At 43.8% G+C, this 14,049-nt stretch overlaps 1 protein-coding gene across 2 annotated transcripts in view; it reads left to right on the top strand.

Annotated features, from left to right (window-relative positions):
• The window catches only part of SSH2 (slingshot protein phosphatase 2), a 231,569-nt gene that overhangs the window by 41,920 nt on the left and 175,600 nt on the right, over positions 1-14,049 (top strand). The window lies entirely within an intron of this gene.

Raw genomic sequence — 14,049 nt, 5'->3', positions numbered from 1 at the left:
GCGACGCCCATCGGACCGGACCGCAGCATGAATACAAGAAGAGGACGGCATTGTATGAAGAGAGGAAGCCCCAGAACACACCGTGACACCCATCGGACTGGACCGCGCCCCCGAGGTGAGTATAATCTAACCTCTTTTTCTCATCTTTCAGGTTACATCGGGGGCTTATCTACAGCATTACAGAATGCTGTTAAGTCCCTGATGCTGGTGGGCTTAGCTCGCCTTCGATTTTGGGGGTGACAGGTTCCCTTTAATATTTTTTTTTTTTAAACGACAGGGCAAAATAATGTCCTATTTTTCGGACTGTCCTGGAATTTCTGGACAGTTGGCAACCAGGTTTTTGTTAAAGAAAAAAAACATTAACAAATTTGGAAATATGAACCTTATTGCCATTAAATCGCAGTGTCATGGATGTGATGGGATAATATCCTTCCCTCTGCCGTATGACCTGTTGTCCTATTATATGGTAAAATAGACCCCTTAAAATCAATGCTTTTTTTTTTTTTTTTTTTTTTGTGCAGTTATATATTTTCGACTGTTATCCACTTAACCACAGTTGTGTTCATGGCATTTTTTTTTTACAAGTATTTTCTGGACATTTTCCCCATTGAATTCAGTTGGGGCTTCACAAACTGGTATTGCACAGATGTCTCTAATCCGTCACTAACTTACTATTTCTGGATCTATAAAGTGCCTCCGATTTACCGGAAAACACTTGGGGGGGGGGGGGGGAATTGGATCTGAACAAAAATTTCCAACGCAAAATGCCACTATTTTGCTGCATAGAGGTGTATCTGAGCCAGGCGTAGCATAACCTTCCCAGCTGGTAGCGCTGCGCACGGTCCCCACCGTCAGTTCTGTGCAGATCGCTGGATGTTTGTCCTCCGATTTTCTTTTGCTTCTCTTCAGAAACTATTTGTGCTATCCTTCCTTCTTGGCTGCCTCCCGGCTGTGCATGTGGGTCTTATGATGGAAGCATGTGAGAGCACATGCCGTCAGTTTTTTTTTTCTTTTCTCTCCCCTCTTCTCAATTAGGCTTCCTGAATTCCGGGCATCAGATGAGACGGTCCTTCCAGTATAAAAACATCAAGTCCTTATTAATTTTATTCAGATCTGCACTGTTTTGTTCATTCTCTGCTTCAGCATCATTATGTAGTCCGTAGCTTTGGAAATATTGCACAATTATTAGAAAAGAAAACAAACAGCTCTTTTACATCCACATAAAAAAAGGCCCAGCTGTAATAATAGACTTTTCCAATCGACAAAAGCAGGGAAAAAAAAAATTAAAGTGGTAGACTCCTCTTTATCAATGGGTAAAAGTGAAAAAGTTCTTGTAAAAGTAAGCAACTTTGGAATTTTGCCACTTGTTAAAAAATCCTCTCTGCTCTGCAGAACTGAGATAGTAGTATTAATCTCATAGTGTAGAGATTGATGCCAAGGTTAGTAGCCACCTCTAAAAAAAAAAATATATATATATATATATATTATATTTTTGTTTTTAGTTAAGGCATGCGTTCTCTATACAACTTCCATACGCTGCTCTGAATCCTTGCTGATCAGGACAATTTCAGAGCCCTTGTGCTTCTCTGATGCTGCAGAAACAATGTGGTTCCTTTAGAGAAGAGTCAGATGGCTCAGGCTCTCCCGACCGGAGTGTGACAACATGTATTTCTATGCAGTCAACACGCTCTGGTCGGGAGAGCCGACTGCCAGTCCGAGCATTGCGATGATCGTCCAAGTTATATGGCCATCTGACTCTTCCCATAAAGGGACTGTAAGCACAGAATAACTGTGTCCTGCAGCTCTGTGCTTCATGGCGGGGCCAATCATGTATATATACACTTTCCCACCTGCTCTATCCACACCCCCCTCTTTGATTGACAGCTCTGGTTTCATAGAGCAGAGAATGGAAGAGATTGATGGAAAACAAGCAGGTGGAAGGTGTATACAGCTCTTTAAGGTGAGGATAGTTTACTGGCAGTGGGAAATACTACTGTAGCAGTAGAGATCAAACGGAGATCTTGGTTTTAATGGGGTTTTAAAAAAAATAAAATAAAAATCAGAATTTATCTTGATCGCTGGGGACCGATTGCTTCACTGTAGAGACCTGTCTTGAATAGATGGAAGGTGCAGAAGCACGGACTCTTCTCTACTCCTCCTCTACACCCAAGTGCCCCATTCTTGGGAACGCGGAGTGTCCAGCAGTCGCACCCCCAGTGAATAGCAAGTTATTCGGTACTTAACTGATAGGCCGGGGTCACACATGCGTGTGTAATGTGAGAAACTCGCGCATGAATACCCGGCACTGCCGGCGGCACTCGGGACCGGAGTTTGCGGCTACATGTATTTCTATGCAGCTGAACGCTCCGGTCTCTATTGTCGGCAGCAGTGCCGGGTATTGATGTGAGACTCGCGCTGCACACGTAAGTGTGACCCCGGCCATAGGGGAAAACTCCTTTAACATTACTTAACTTCTTTCATGGTGGCATATCCTAACTCATGGATTCTTTACAGCTTTTAGTTGAGTCAAACTCCCTTGTCAGTGAGAAGCAAACTTCGTTTTTCTTTTTTTTCAAACATATAAATGCAAGAGTGCACCAAAATTTTGGCACGTTTACAGTCATACTCCTATTCCTGAATCTGCCCGCGTTGTTTATGCACACAGTTAATGTATCTGTGTACTTGCTCATTATTAACAGCACCTGTCATAGGCTGGAGCCTAGCAACGGCAGCGTCACCAGGGCCAGCTCTGATTGGTGCTATCGACGTCATCGTCCTGTCGGAGTGCGCATAGGCGATCTCGCCTTAGAATGACCTATAGCACTTCCTTATTCTAGCTTCGGACATGCACAGGGCGGTCATACTGCTGTTCTGTCATGCTGTGCTGGGCCTTGTGGTGCCACAAGTCTGTGCCATCACTTCTGCTAGTGTTGTGACTGTTGAAGAAAAAAGATGTTCCTGAAATTTACTAATCCACCCCAATCCCCCTCTACGCCTTTACACCCCCTGTTCTGCCCCTGAGTTTTGAGCAGTACTTGATTGCTTGAGTTTTGGCAGGTTTTTTTATGTTCATGTGTCCCGCAGCCGCCGAGCGCTGACCAGTGACACAAACCACTGATCAGCACCCGTGCTCACTGTTTTCTGGGAACTTTTGGTCTAGTAATCTGTTTACTACAGTATTTATTTATTTTTTTTTAAATTTAGTCAGGGCTAGTGTCAGATAGCAAAGCAGAAAAACAGAATCGCATCCGTGTGCGATCTACAGCTGTCGAGTGCTGATCAGCGACACATCACTGATCGACCTCCAGTTTTAGAGTCTTTTTTTTTTTTTTTTCACAAAAAAAAAAAATTAGATGAGTTGATGTGACTAGATTAGTAAAAAATACTGGAGTAATCTGCAACTACTACGGTATTTTTTTTTTTCTTTACTGACTCTAGTAAGACTATTTTTCCATGCTCAGGAAACCTTCAGGATTTGCTGCGGATTGGATGCTGCGTACAGCCGCAGCTTCCAGATGTTACAGCATAATGGAGGGGATTTTATGAAATCCCATTTCCACTATGCATGCCGGGCCACATCCAGCAGCCCTGCGTAACCGGACATGGGGTAACATGTCTATTTATCTTGCGGAGACGCTCCGTGTCCGCAAGATAAATAATGCAGTCTATGAATACGATGCGGTGATTCCGCAATATGTTCATTGAATCAGCGTGCGTACAATAGGGGGCAGCGCTTTGGGCGGAGCGGGCTATCCGCTGTGTCCAAAGCGTAGGGAAACCTGAACTTGGAGACATAGCCCTAATAGTTTCCGGTTAGTTAGTTTTTGTACTTTACCAAATTTCTATGTATGTGTGTGTGTGTATATATATATATATATATATATATATATATATATATATATATATATATATATATATATATATATATATATATATATATATATATATATATATATATATATATATATATATATATATATATATATATATATATACTCACTCACCAGCCACTTTATTAGGTACACCATGCTAGTAACGGGTTGGACCCCCTTTTGCCTTCAGAACTGCCTCAATTCTTCGTGGCATAGATTCAACAAGGTGCTGGAAGCATTCCTCAGAGATTTTGGTCCATATTGACATGATGGCATCACACAGTTGCCGCAGATTTGTCGGCTGCACATCCCAAAGATGCTCCATACAAGGCAGGATGGATCCATGCTTTCATGTTGTTTACGCCAAATTCTGACCCTACCATCCGAATGTCGCAGCAGAAATCGAGACTCATCAGACCAAGCAACGTTTTTCCAATCTTCTACTGTCCAATTTCGATGAGCTTGTACAAATTGTAGCCTCAGTTTCCTGTTCTTAGCTGAAAGGAGTGGTACCCGGTGTGGTCTTCTGCTGCTGTAGCCCATCTGCCTCAAAGTTCGACGCACTGTGCGTTCAGAGATGCTCTTAGGCCTACCTTGGTTGTAACGGGTGGCGATTTGAGTCACTGTTGCCTTTCTATCAGCTCGAACCAGTCTGCCCATTCTCCTCTGACCTCTGGCATCAACAAGGCATTTCCGCCCACAGAACTGCCGCTCACTGGATTTTTTTTCTTTTTCGGACCATTCTCAGTAAACCCTAGAGATGGTTGTGCGTGAAAATCCCAGTAGATCAGCAGTTTCTGAAATACTCAGACCAGCCCTTCTGGCACCAACAACCATGCCACGTTCAAAGGCACTCAAATCACCTTTCTTCCCCATACTGATGCTCGGTTTGAACTGCAGGAGATTGTCTTGACCATGTCTACATGCCTAAATGCACTGAGTTGCCGCCATGTGATTGGCTGATTAGAAATTAAGTGTTAACAAGAAGTTGGACAGGTGTACCTAATAAAGTGGCCAGTGAGTGTGTGTATATATATATATATATATATATATATATATATACCGTTTTTTTCGCTTTGTAAGACGCTCCGGATTATAAGACGCACCCCAAATTTTGAGGAGAAAAATAGGAAAAAACTTTTTTTAATAAATTGAGGGGGCTTCTTATAATCCATGCGTCTTATTGCTTACCAGGGGTTGTGGCTGCGGTGGATCAGGGTCCCAGGGTCGTTGCTGGAGGCAGGAGTGGAGCATTGCTGCAGGCTGGGATGATGGGGTCTGCAGGGGGGCTTCGGTGCTGCATGGGGGCTGCTGTGCTGCAGGCTGGGATGAGGGGTGCTGCAGGGGGCTCTGGTGCTGCAGGGGGCTCTGGTGCTGCAGGGGGCTCTGGTGCTGCAGGGGGCTCTGGTACTACAGGGGGCTGTGGTGCTGCAGGGCTGTCTCCAGTGCTGCAGGGCTGTCTCCAGGGCTGTCTCCGGTGCTGCGGGGGGCTCTGGCAACATTTTGTGAAAGACCAGAGCCCCCAGCAGTTCGTCCATGCGTTCCTGTATGACTGACTCCGGGAAAATGGCCGCCGGAATCTCGAGAGATGAGATCTCAGTGCTGAAATCTCATCTCCCGAGATTCCGGCGGCCATTTTCCAGGAGTTAGTCATACTAGAACACATGGACGAACTGCCGGGGGGCTCTGGTCTTTCACAAAATGTCGCTAGAGCCCCCCGCAGCACCGGAGCCTCCAGCATCACCCGGGGCAGCAGCGGACAACCCCGGCAGCGGCGGCGGGTGACAGCGGCGGCGGGCGACAGCGGCGGCGGCGGTAGCAGCGGCGGACACCCCCTCATCCCAGCCTGTAATGGTAAGCGGTATATCCGCTTTGTTAGACGCACCCACATTTCCCCCCCAAATTTGGGGGAAATAAAGTGCGTCTTACAAAGCGTAAAATACGGTATATATATATATATATATATATATATATATATATATATATATATATATATATATATATATATATATATATATATATATATATATATATATATATATATATATATATATATATATATATATATATACACACATATTTAATTTTTTTTTCCTCCTCTAAAAAGTTTACACCACACACGCGCTCACACACCTGAATAAAACTTGGTACATACGTCTTCCTTGCCTCAGGCACTGATAGTGAGGGAGAGGATCTCACCTGCCTTTATTTTTCCTCAACCTCCACAAAGGGATGCTGAACCTCCAAGCAGACACTCCAGGACAGAAAATGGTATGGAATTAAGCTCTACAAACTGTATGAGAGTACCTCAGTTTACACTCACAGGTTTAGGGTTTATGAAGGGAAGGACACCTGGATTCAATCCCATGTCATGGGAGTGTGTGGGAATTGGTGCATCCACTGCTGGATCAAGGTCATCACGTCTATGTAGATAACTTTTATACCAGCCTTCAAGTCCCTCTCTATGTGAGCTACCACAGCATGTGGTACTGTCCGCAGAAATCCGAAAGGCCTCCCTAAGATGCTAATTGGGCAGCTGCTCAGAAAGGCTGAGAGCAGAGCCCAATGCAGCGACAACATCTGGTGGTCAAGGACAAGAGGGATGTCCTTTTCTTGACCACCATACTTGGTGATGGCAGCACCCCCCGCACTGTACGATGTACCTCTACACAGATCAGCGAACCGGACTTTGTACGAAGGTACAACAAGAACACGGGGGCGAGTTGATCTCTCTGATAAAGCCCTCTAGCCATACAGTGCCATGAGAAAAGCCAAGGTGTAGTACAAGAGGCTGGCTGTGCACACCGTACAGATCGCAATGTACAACGCTTACGTTCGATCGCGATGTGCAAACCAGACCGAGACCTTCCTTCAGTTCCAGGAGATAGTGATCAAGGCCTTAATATTTAGCTGTCAGGAAGGAGCAGGCATCAAGGTTCAAAGTGTGTTGCAGAAGGAGAATACGAAAGGACATATTTATTAGTGTCACACCTGCCCTGACAAACCTGGTCTATATATGAAAGACTGTTTCAGAATCTACCACTCATCCTTGGACTAATTCAATTTATTTTTGACTTGCACACCTCACATATGCCAATGTAATGCACTCTACACAACTCCTGTATGCCATTGTGATGCACTGTACACAGTGTCCTGTATTCCAACCTGATGCACTCTACACAACTCCCATATGCCAACCTGATGCATACTACACAACTCCTGTATAACATGACACCAGCAGACCATTCCATCAAAGTTTGCGTTCCAAAACGTCACTCCTTCTCTTCCAAGCCTTGCCATACGCTCAAACAGTAGTTTCCCCCCCATATATGGTGTATCCGCACAACAAATTTTGGGGCCCGTTTTGTCCTGTTACCTTTGTAAAAATAAAACAAAATTGGGTCTAAAGTTAAAATTTTAGTGAAAAGTTGTTCATTTTTCCTTTCCACATTGCTTCAGTTCCTGTGAAGCACCTGAAGGGTTAAAGGGCACCTGTCACCCCCAAAATGGCTGGTGAGGTAAGCTCACCGGCATCAGGGGCTTATCTACAGCATTCTGTAATGCTGTAGATAAGCCGCCGATGTTACCTGAAAGAGGAGAAAAAGACGTTAGATTATACTCACCCAAGGGCGGTCCCGCTCTGGTCCGCGTCTGATGGGTGTCTCCGGTCCGCTCCGGCGCCTCCCATCTTCGTTCCATGACGTCCTCTTCGGGTCTTCGCGCCGCGGCTCCGGCGCAGGCGTACTTTGTCTGCCCTATTGAGGGCAGAGCAAAGTACTGCAGTGCGCAGGCGCTGGAAAGGTCAGAGAAGCCCGGCGCCTGCGCAATGCAGTACTTTGCTCTGCCCTCAATAGGGCAGACAAAGTACGCCTGCGCCGGAGCCGCGGCGCGAAGACCCGAAGAGGACGTCATGGAACGAAGATGGGAGGCGCCGGAGCGGACCGGAGACACCCGTCGGACGCGGACCAGAGCGGGACCGCCCCTGGGTGAGTATAATCTAACGTCTTTTTCTCCTCTTTCAGGTAACATCGGCGGCTTATCTACAGCATTACAGAATGCTGTAGATAAGCCCCTGATGCCGGTGAGCTTACCTCACCAGCCATTTTGGGGGTGACAGGTTCCCTTTAATAAACTTCTTGAATGCGGTCACTTTTGGGTATTTTCTGTCATATAGGAACTACAAAGTAACTTCAGAATGTGGTGTGGTCCCTAAAAAAATAAAAATAATAAAATGGTTTTGAAAATTTTGATGGAAAAATTAGGAATTGCTGGTCAACTTTTAACACTTTTTACTTCCTAACGAAAAAAAAAAAGTTTAAAAAATTGTTGTGATGTAAAGTAGACATGTGGGAAATGTTAGTTATTAACTACCGTATTTTCCGTATAAGACGACTTTTTAACCCCTAAAAATTGTCCCACAAGTCGGGGGTCGTCTTATACGCCGGGTACAGCGTGTGCAGGGAGCGATCCTGGAGGTTCCCAGGGTCTGAAGGAGAGGAAACTCTCCTTCAGGCCCTGGGATCCATATTCATGTAAAAAATAAAGAATAAAAATAAAAAATATGGATATCAGAAATTCAGCAAACAGAGAGCCGCACTGTCCCCTATGCTGGAGTCATAAATAATCGTGAGTTCAATGCAATTGAATGGATGTCCGAGACAAACATGGAGGTGCTTGCGTGGATGTAGCAGTATATCATAAAGCAAAAATAGTAGAAAAAAGCGCTACAGCACTCACCAAGTTGGCAGTCAAAATTCCTTTATTTCAGAATCACGTATAAACGACAAGTCTTCACGGCACGGGGGTGTGAGGGAGTGCAGTCCATATCAGACGAGACAGTCTCGTCTGATATGGACTGCACTCCCTCACACCCCCGTGCCGTGAAGACTTGTCGTTTATACGTGATTCTGAAATAAAGGAATTTTGACTGCCAACTTGGTGAGTGCTGTAGCGCTTTTTTCTACTATTTTTGCTTTAAAAATATGGATATACTCACCCCTCTGAGAAGCCTGGCTGTCACCGCTGCAAGCGTCTGCCTACGATCCTAAGAATTGCAGAGCGTGAAAGACCTTCGATGACGTCACGGTCAGGTGACTGGTCACATGAGCGGTCACGGACCAATCACAAGACCGTGACGTCATCGCAGGTCCTTCACGCTCTGCAATTGTTAGGAACGGAGGCAGACGGTTGCAGCGGTGACAGCCAGGCTTCTCGGAGGGGTGAGTATATACATATTTTTTATTTTTATTCTTTATTTTTAACATGAATATGGATCCCAGGGCCTGAAGGAGAGTCTCCTCTCCTCCAGACCCTGGGAACCACACGCCGTATAAGATGACTGGGTGTATAAGATGACCCCCGTCTTATACAGCAGGCATATCCCAAATTCCATATTTTATATGGAAAAGTTGGGGGTCGTCTTATACGCCCAGTCGTCTTATACACCAGAAAATACGGTATTTTGTGTGACATAACTCTCTGGTTTAAGAGCATAGAAATGAAAAGTTTGAAAATTACGACATTTCTGCCAAATTTCCGATATTTTCACAAACTTAAGTTGTATCGAATAAACTTTTACCACTATCATGAAGTACAGTAGGTCACGAGAAAACCATCTCAGAATCGCTAGGATCCGTTGAAGCATTGCCGAGTTATGAACTCTTAAAGTGACACTGGTCAAAACTGAAAAAATTGGCCTGATCAGGAAGATGAAAACTGGCTTGGGTGTGAACGGGTTAAGGGGGTCCTCCATTTTTACAGAAATCTGAGGAACAGGCAGGTAATACTTTCAAAATGACAAAATACACTGTACACACCTGATAAACCCTCAGCTGATGAGATCTGCTATAGAGCCGCCTCTCTGCTGCTCTCCCGTGACTCTTCCGAGTGCCTTTACCTATTTGACTTCAGCAGTATAATTAATGGCAATCTATCAGCATGTTTTTGCTATGTAATCTGAAGGCAGCAATGAGGTAGGGTTTAAACACTGAATTCAATTATGTCACTTATCAGGCTGTGTGCTGTTGTTTACTTACTGTGAAGGTTTTATCACCAGGACATTATCATTGCTGTGATTAGCGGGCACTTGATCGCCTTGCCCCATCATGTGATAAGCAGCTCACTGTCAATAGACCATGTATATACAGAGTCTTGTGTGGGCAGGGGCAGCTTTCTGAGCTCTGCTGCATGTTACTTCTAAAACTGTCAGTACTGAAGCCACAATGCCAGTACATGTGAGTGCATCCAAGGTTACACTCATTTACCTGCCTAATTACATAGAGAAACTGGCTATACTGATTTACAGTCATTCTGTTAATGTATATCCTTCTATAATTATTGTAATTAACATCACCTGCTTATTAAACCTGGTTAAGTAATTGATTCTGATTGGTGAAGCACATACAGGTAGGAGATAATGTACATATTTCCATTAGTCATTGCCTTAATTGGAGCTACATTATAGTGTTATTAATGGGAATTTGTGGTGATGGAGTTTTCTATTGTAATTCTATTCTTAATGCTCCATAATACACCATATGGGCATAAATATTGTGCTCCTTCCTCACATTACAGCTACACAAGCTTTTAGGTAATTTAATTCTAAATCCACAGACCTTAATATGCGGTAGGTCGACCCTTTGCAGCTGTTGCAGTTTCCGCTCTTTTGGATAAATTGGAACAAATTCCCACAGACACAATTCCCAGAAGAGCATTTGTGAGGTCAGACACTGATGTTAGGTTAGAGGGCCGGGCTCGTGATCTCCTCCATTTTAGTTCATCCCAAAGGTATTGGATGGGGGTTGACGTCAGAGCTCTGTGTGACCAGTTAAGTTCTTCTGCACCAAACACCCCCCAGCCATGTCTTTATGGACTGGTGCAGAGTTGAGGTGGAACAGAAAAGGACTACCTCTCCTACACCAAACCTTACGGCTCTCACAATGTGGTCAGGCAGTTGACGTTCTCCTGGCATTCACCAAACCCAAACTCCTCCATCAGATGTCTGATGAAGCAGCCACGATTAGTCATCCTACAGAACAAGATTCCACTGTTCCAGAGTGCAATGGTGACGTCTTTATGCTACTCGGTCCGCCTCTTTGCATTGTGCTTGGTGACATAAGGCTTACATAAAGTTGGTCGCCTATCAAAACCCATGCCATAAAGTTCCTGATGCACAGCTTTTGTTCTGATGATAATAACTTTCCAGTTTAGTCATAGATGGCCCAGTAGACGGCCCGATGTAGTCCTCAATGGTGTATACTATTATATTTAGAATAGTACATGCAGGTCTATTTCCTTACTGGAAGGGGGTGAAAATTGAGTGTGACTTTTGTCCATTATGAAGGATGTTCATGAAATACATTTGCAAGTAATTTCATAGCGGCGTGAGAATGAATTATAAGCGGCCAGCGCAGCCACAGCCGAGAGCATCTGATTAAATTTGTCTCGTTATCGGCCCGTGCTCCGCTCGCAGTCTGGGCTTTTAATAACCAGTCTGCTTCCCGCAGAATAAAATGCCCTCACATAGGGATTGCCTCCAAAGCTATCGCCTTGCCTCATCCTAATCTGATATTATGGACTGCAGTCCTTTGAGGTTTCCTCTGCCAGACGAACGTGGCTGCATCCCTCCCCATAAATATAATTAGGCCAGGAGAGAGATTAATTGAAATGCCATAGTCAGGGGATTTCATTAGAAAATACTTTGCTGCTGTAGATCTTGTCATATACTGTGTGCTGCCCATTTTTTATTTCTCACTAAAATCACTTATTTATTCAGTATCAAAGGAAATATATTACGTTGGGATTTGATATGGCAAATTTCCAAGTGCGATTATATCTATAGTTTTGGATAGTGGTTGTGTCCACATTACTTGCCTCCGGAGATTTCCTCATTCCTATGACATCCATGTTAGAATATGTACATAGGGGGTATATACAGTTTGGGTTACGCACCATTGGGGAGGAGACAAAATCTTGTCCAAAAGCTGCGGAGAAAATCCACCAAATAAATTGACTAACGCTGCAGACTTGAGAGCTCGTCTTCTACACTTTCTGTGAGCTGATGCAAGTTTGCAGATTTTCCATGTGGTTATAATCCTTTTCAGGGGTTATCTGGCGCCATTCTCTTCTACATAAGAGCTGCCAATGACACTACAACCAGGGCTGTGGAGTCCGTCAGAGTAAATGTTGGTGGAGTCAGTAAAAATGGACCGACACCGACTCCTAAATTTATATAATAAATTGATTTCAGTCGTATAATTCAGGATGTGCTGAGACTTCATGTGTTTTCAACAAGGATGAAGCAAAAATCCACTGCCAGACACCTGCCAGCAGCCTATTTATTCTGAAAACCTAAGGAGCGGAGGTGTCGAAATTCCAAATGCCGATCCTTCACTTCCCAGCATAATGTGGCAAGGGGGTGAAAGTTGGGAGTCCCCTCTTCACATCATATGGTTGGCATGTCCCATAGAAATCGATGGGTTTGGCAAAATTTCACCTAATCTATACTCAAGTCTTAAGTCCTTGGGTGTAATAGTCTGTGGTGTCTCTTAGTGGAGCGCAGAATATCCATGTCATGCTGGATGGTTCTCCAGGGCCGCCGTGTTTTAGAGCTAAACGTAATATTTCCAGTGAAGAATACATTTTATAATGAGGTGTCCGGTATATTCCACCTTATAGGATTTTTTTTTTTTTTCACTGACTGAATCTGCGTGCAAAAAATTGCAGCATGCTTAGGGTCTTCTGGAAATTTGTACAAGACTCGCCCGTTCAAGTCTATGGTCGTGTAAAAAAAAAAAAAAAGTCATACGGACTTGGAGCCACATTGCGGCATCTGATTATTACGGATACATTGCAATTCTCTAACAGGAAACCGTAAATGGTCTTGTAAATGATTAACAGATGCTTCTGTAAAAAAAAAAAAAAAAAAAAAAAATTGGTCAACTACGTTTTTTTTTTTAAATCAGATTTTAAGCTGCTGTTTACAGTATCAGTAAAAGCTAATGAGATTTCAGAAATTTCACCTTAGTTTTTTTTTTCTCTGACTGAATTCGGGAGCTGCTGCGTTTTTGCGAACTGCAGCATGTCACTTTCAGCGTTTTTTGCAGCATTAATTCACACACAGAAAGCAATGAGTAAGTGAAAAATGCAGCAAAAAAACCAAAACAAAGTTATCGGGTTTTGCTGCATTTCTGATTTAAATTTTAAGGAAGTTGCATCACGTTTTTTGGGGGGCAACACTAAACTACCAGCATGCACAAGAGATAATAAAACAAGCCAAAAAAACACAGCAAAACTTCTTGTTGTAAGCAGCTTCTTTACTGCCAAGAGAGCGGGTTTTGTGTGCAGGAAAAATGCAGCAAAAAAAGCAGCGTGTGAACATAACTTAAGGTTCTGTGTACACAATCTTTTTTTTTTTTTTTTTTTTGCTGAGTATCGGTGACCAAATTGAGTGGAAACTTCCAAGTTCTTGAGGAGCTTTGAAATTTGGAGGAGGATTTGGAAGGTTTACGCTCAGTTTCTGCTCCAAAAGCCTCCATGTGCTCTTATGCTAAAGCCGCACTGTGATTGTTTGCTATGGACAACAAAGATGATTTCATAAATCTCCTTCACTCCGACCTCACAAAATAATAATGAGAAATCTGAGCAATGGCGATGATCCCGGTCCCCCTGAATCTGTAGTTACACAGCTGAGTGTGTACAGGCCTTGGTAACATCATCCCGCTGTCCATGCCTATCCTATTTGTTACAGTACAGATGCCGCCATACACGCGCAGCCCTGGGCTGTGAATGCACAGCATGTGTGTCCTCGTTACGGAACGCCTGGGACCTATAAAGTTTTCCTTGAGTTCTTCTTCTTTTTGCACGGCCAGTAGTTAATTTCTGCTCCATTTCACTGTTTCACGGTTTTATAAATAAATCTAAACCACTTGCCAGAATGACTGACTGGAATTTACAACCCTCGAGGAAAAAAAGAAGTTTGGAGTGCCTGGCCGTTGTGGTCATCCAATATGTTATCTGCTATATGAAGAGCTGGAATATCGAAAGCTGTTCTGCATCTGTCAGAACTACTTAAGGGCTTCTTTCGCCAAGTTGCTTTTCATGTTTTTGCACTTATAGTTTTAGGAATAATATGATTTTAAAAATGGAAGAATGGGTTCCTGGAAAAAGAAATTTGCCG

Source organism: Ranitomeya variabilis, chromosome 3 (genome assembly GCF_051348905.1).
Source record: "Ranitomeya variabilis isolate aRanVar5 chromosome 3, aRanVar5.hap1, whole genome shotgun sequence".
Lineage (NCBI taxonomy): Eukaryota > Metazoa > Chordata > Amphibia > Anura > Dendrobatidae > Ranitomeya > Ranitomeya variabilis.
The sequence above is the reverse complement of the archived record's forward strand: the minus strand, read 5'-3'. Positions and strand labels throughout refer to the sequence as shown.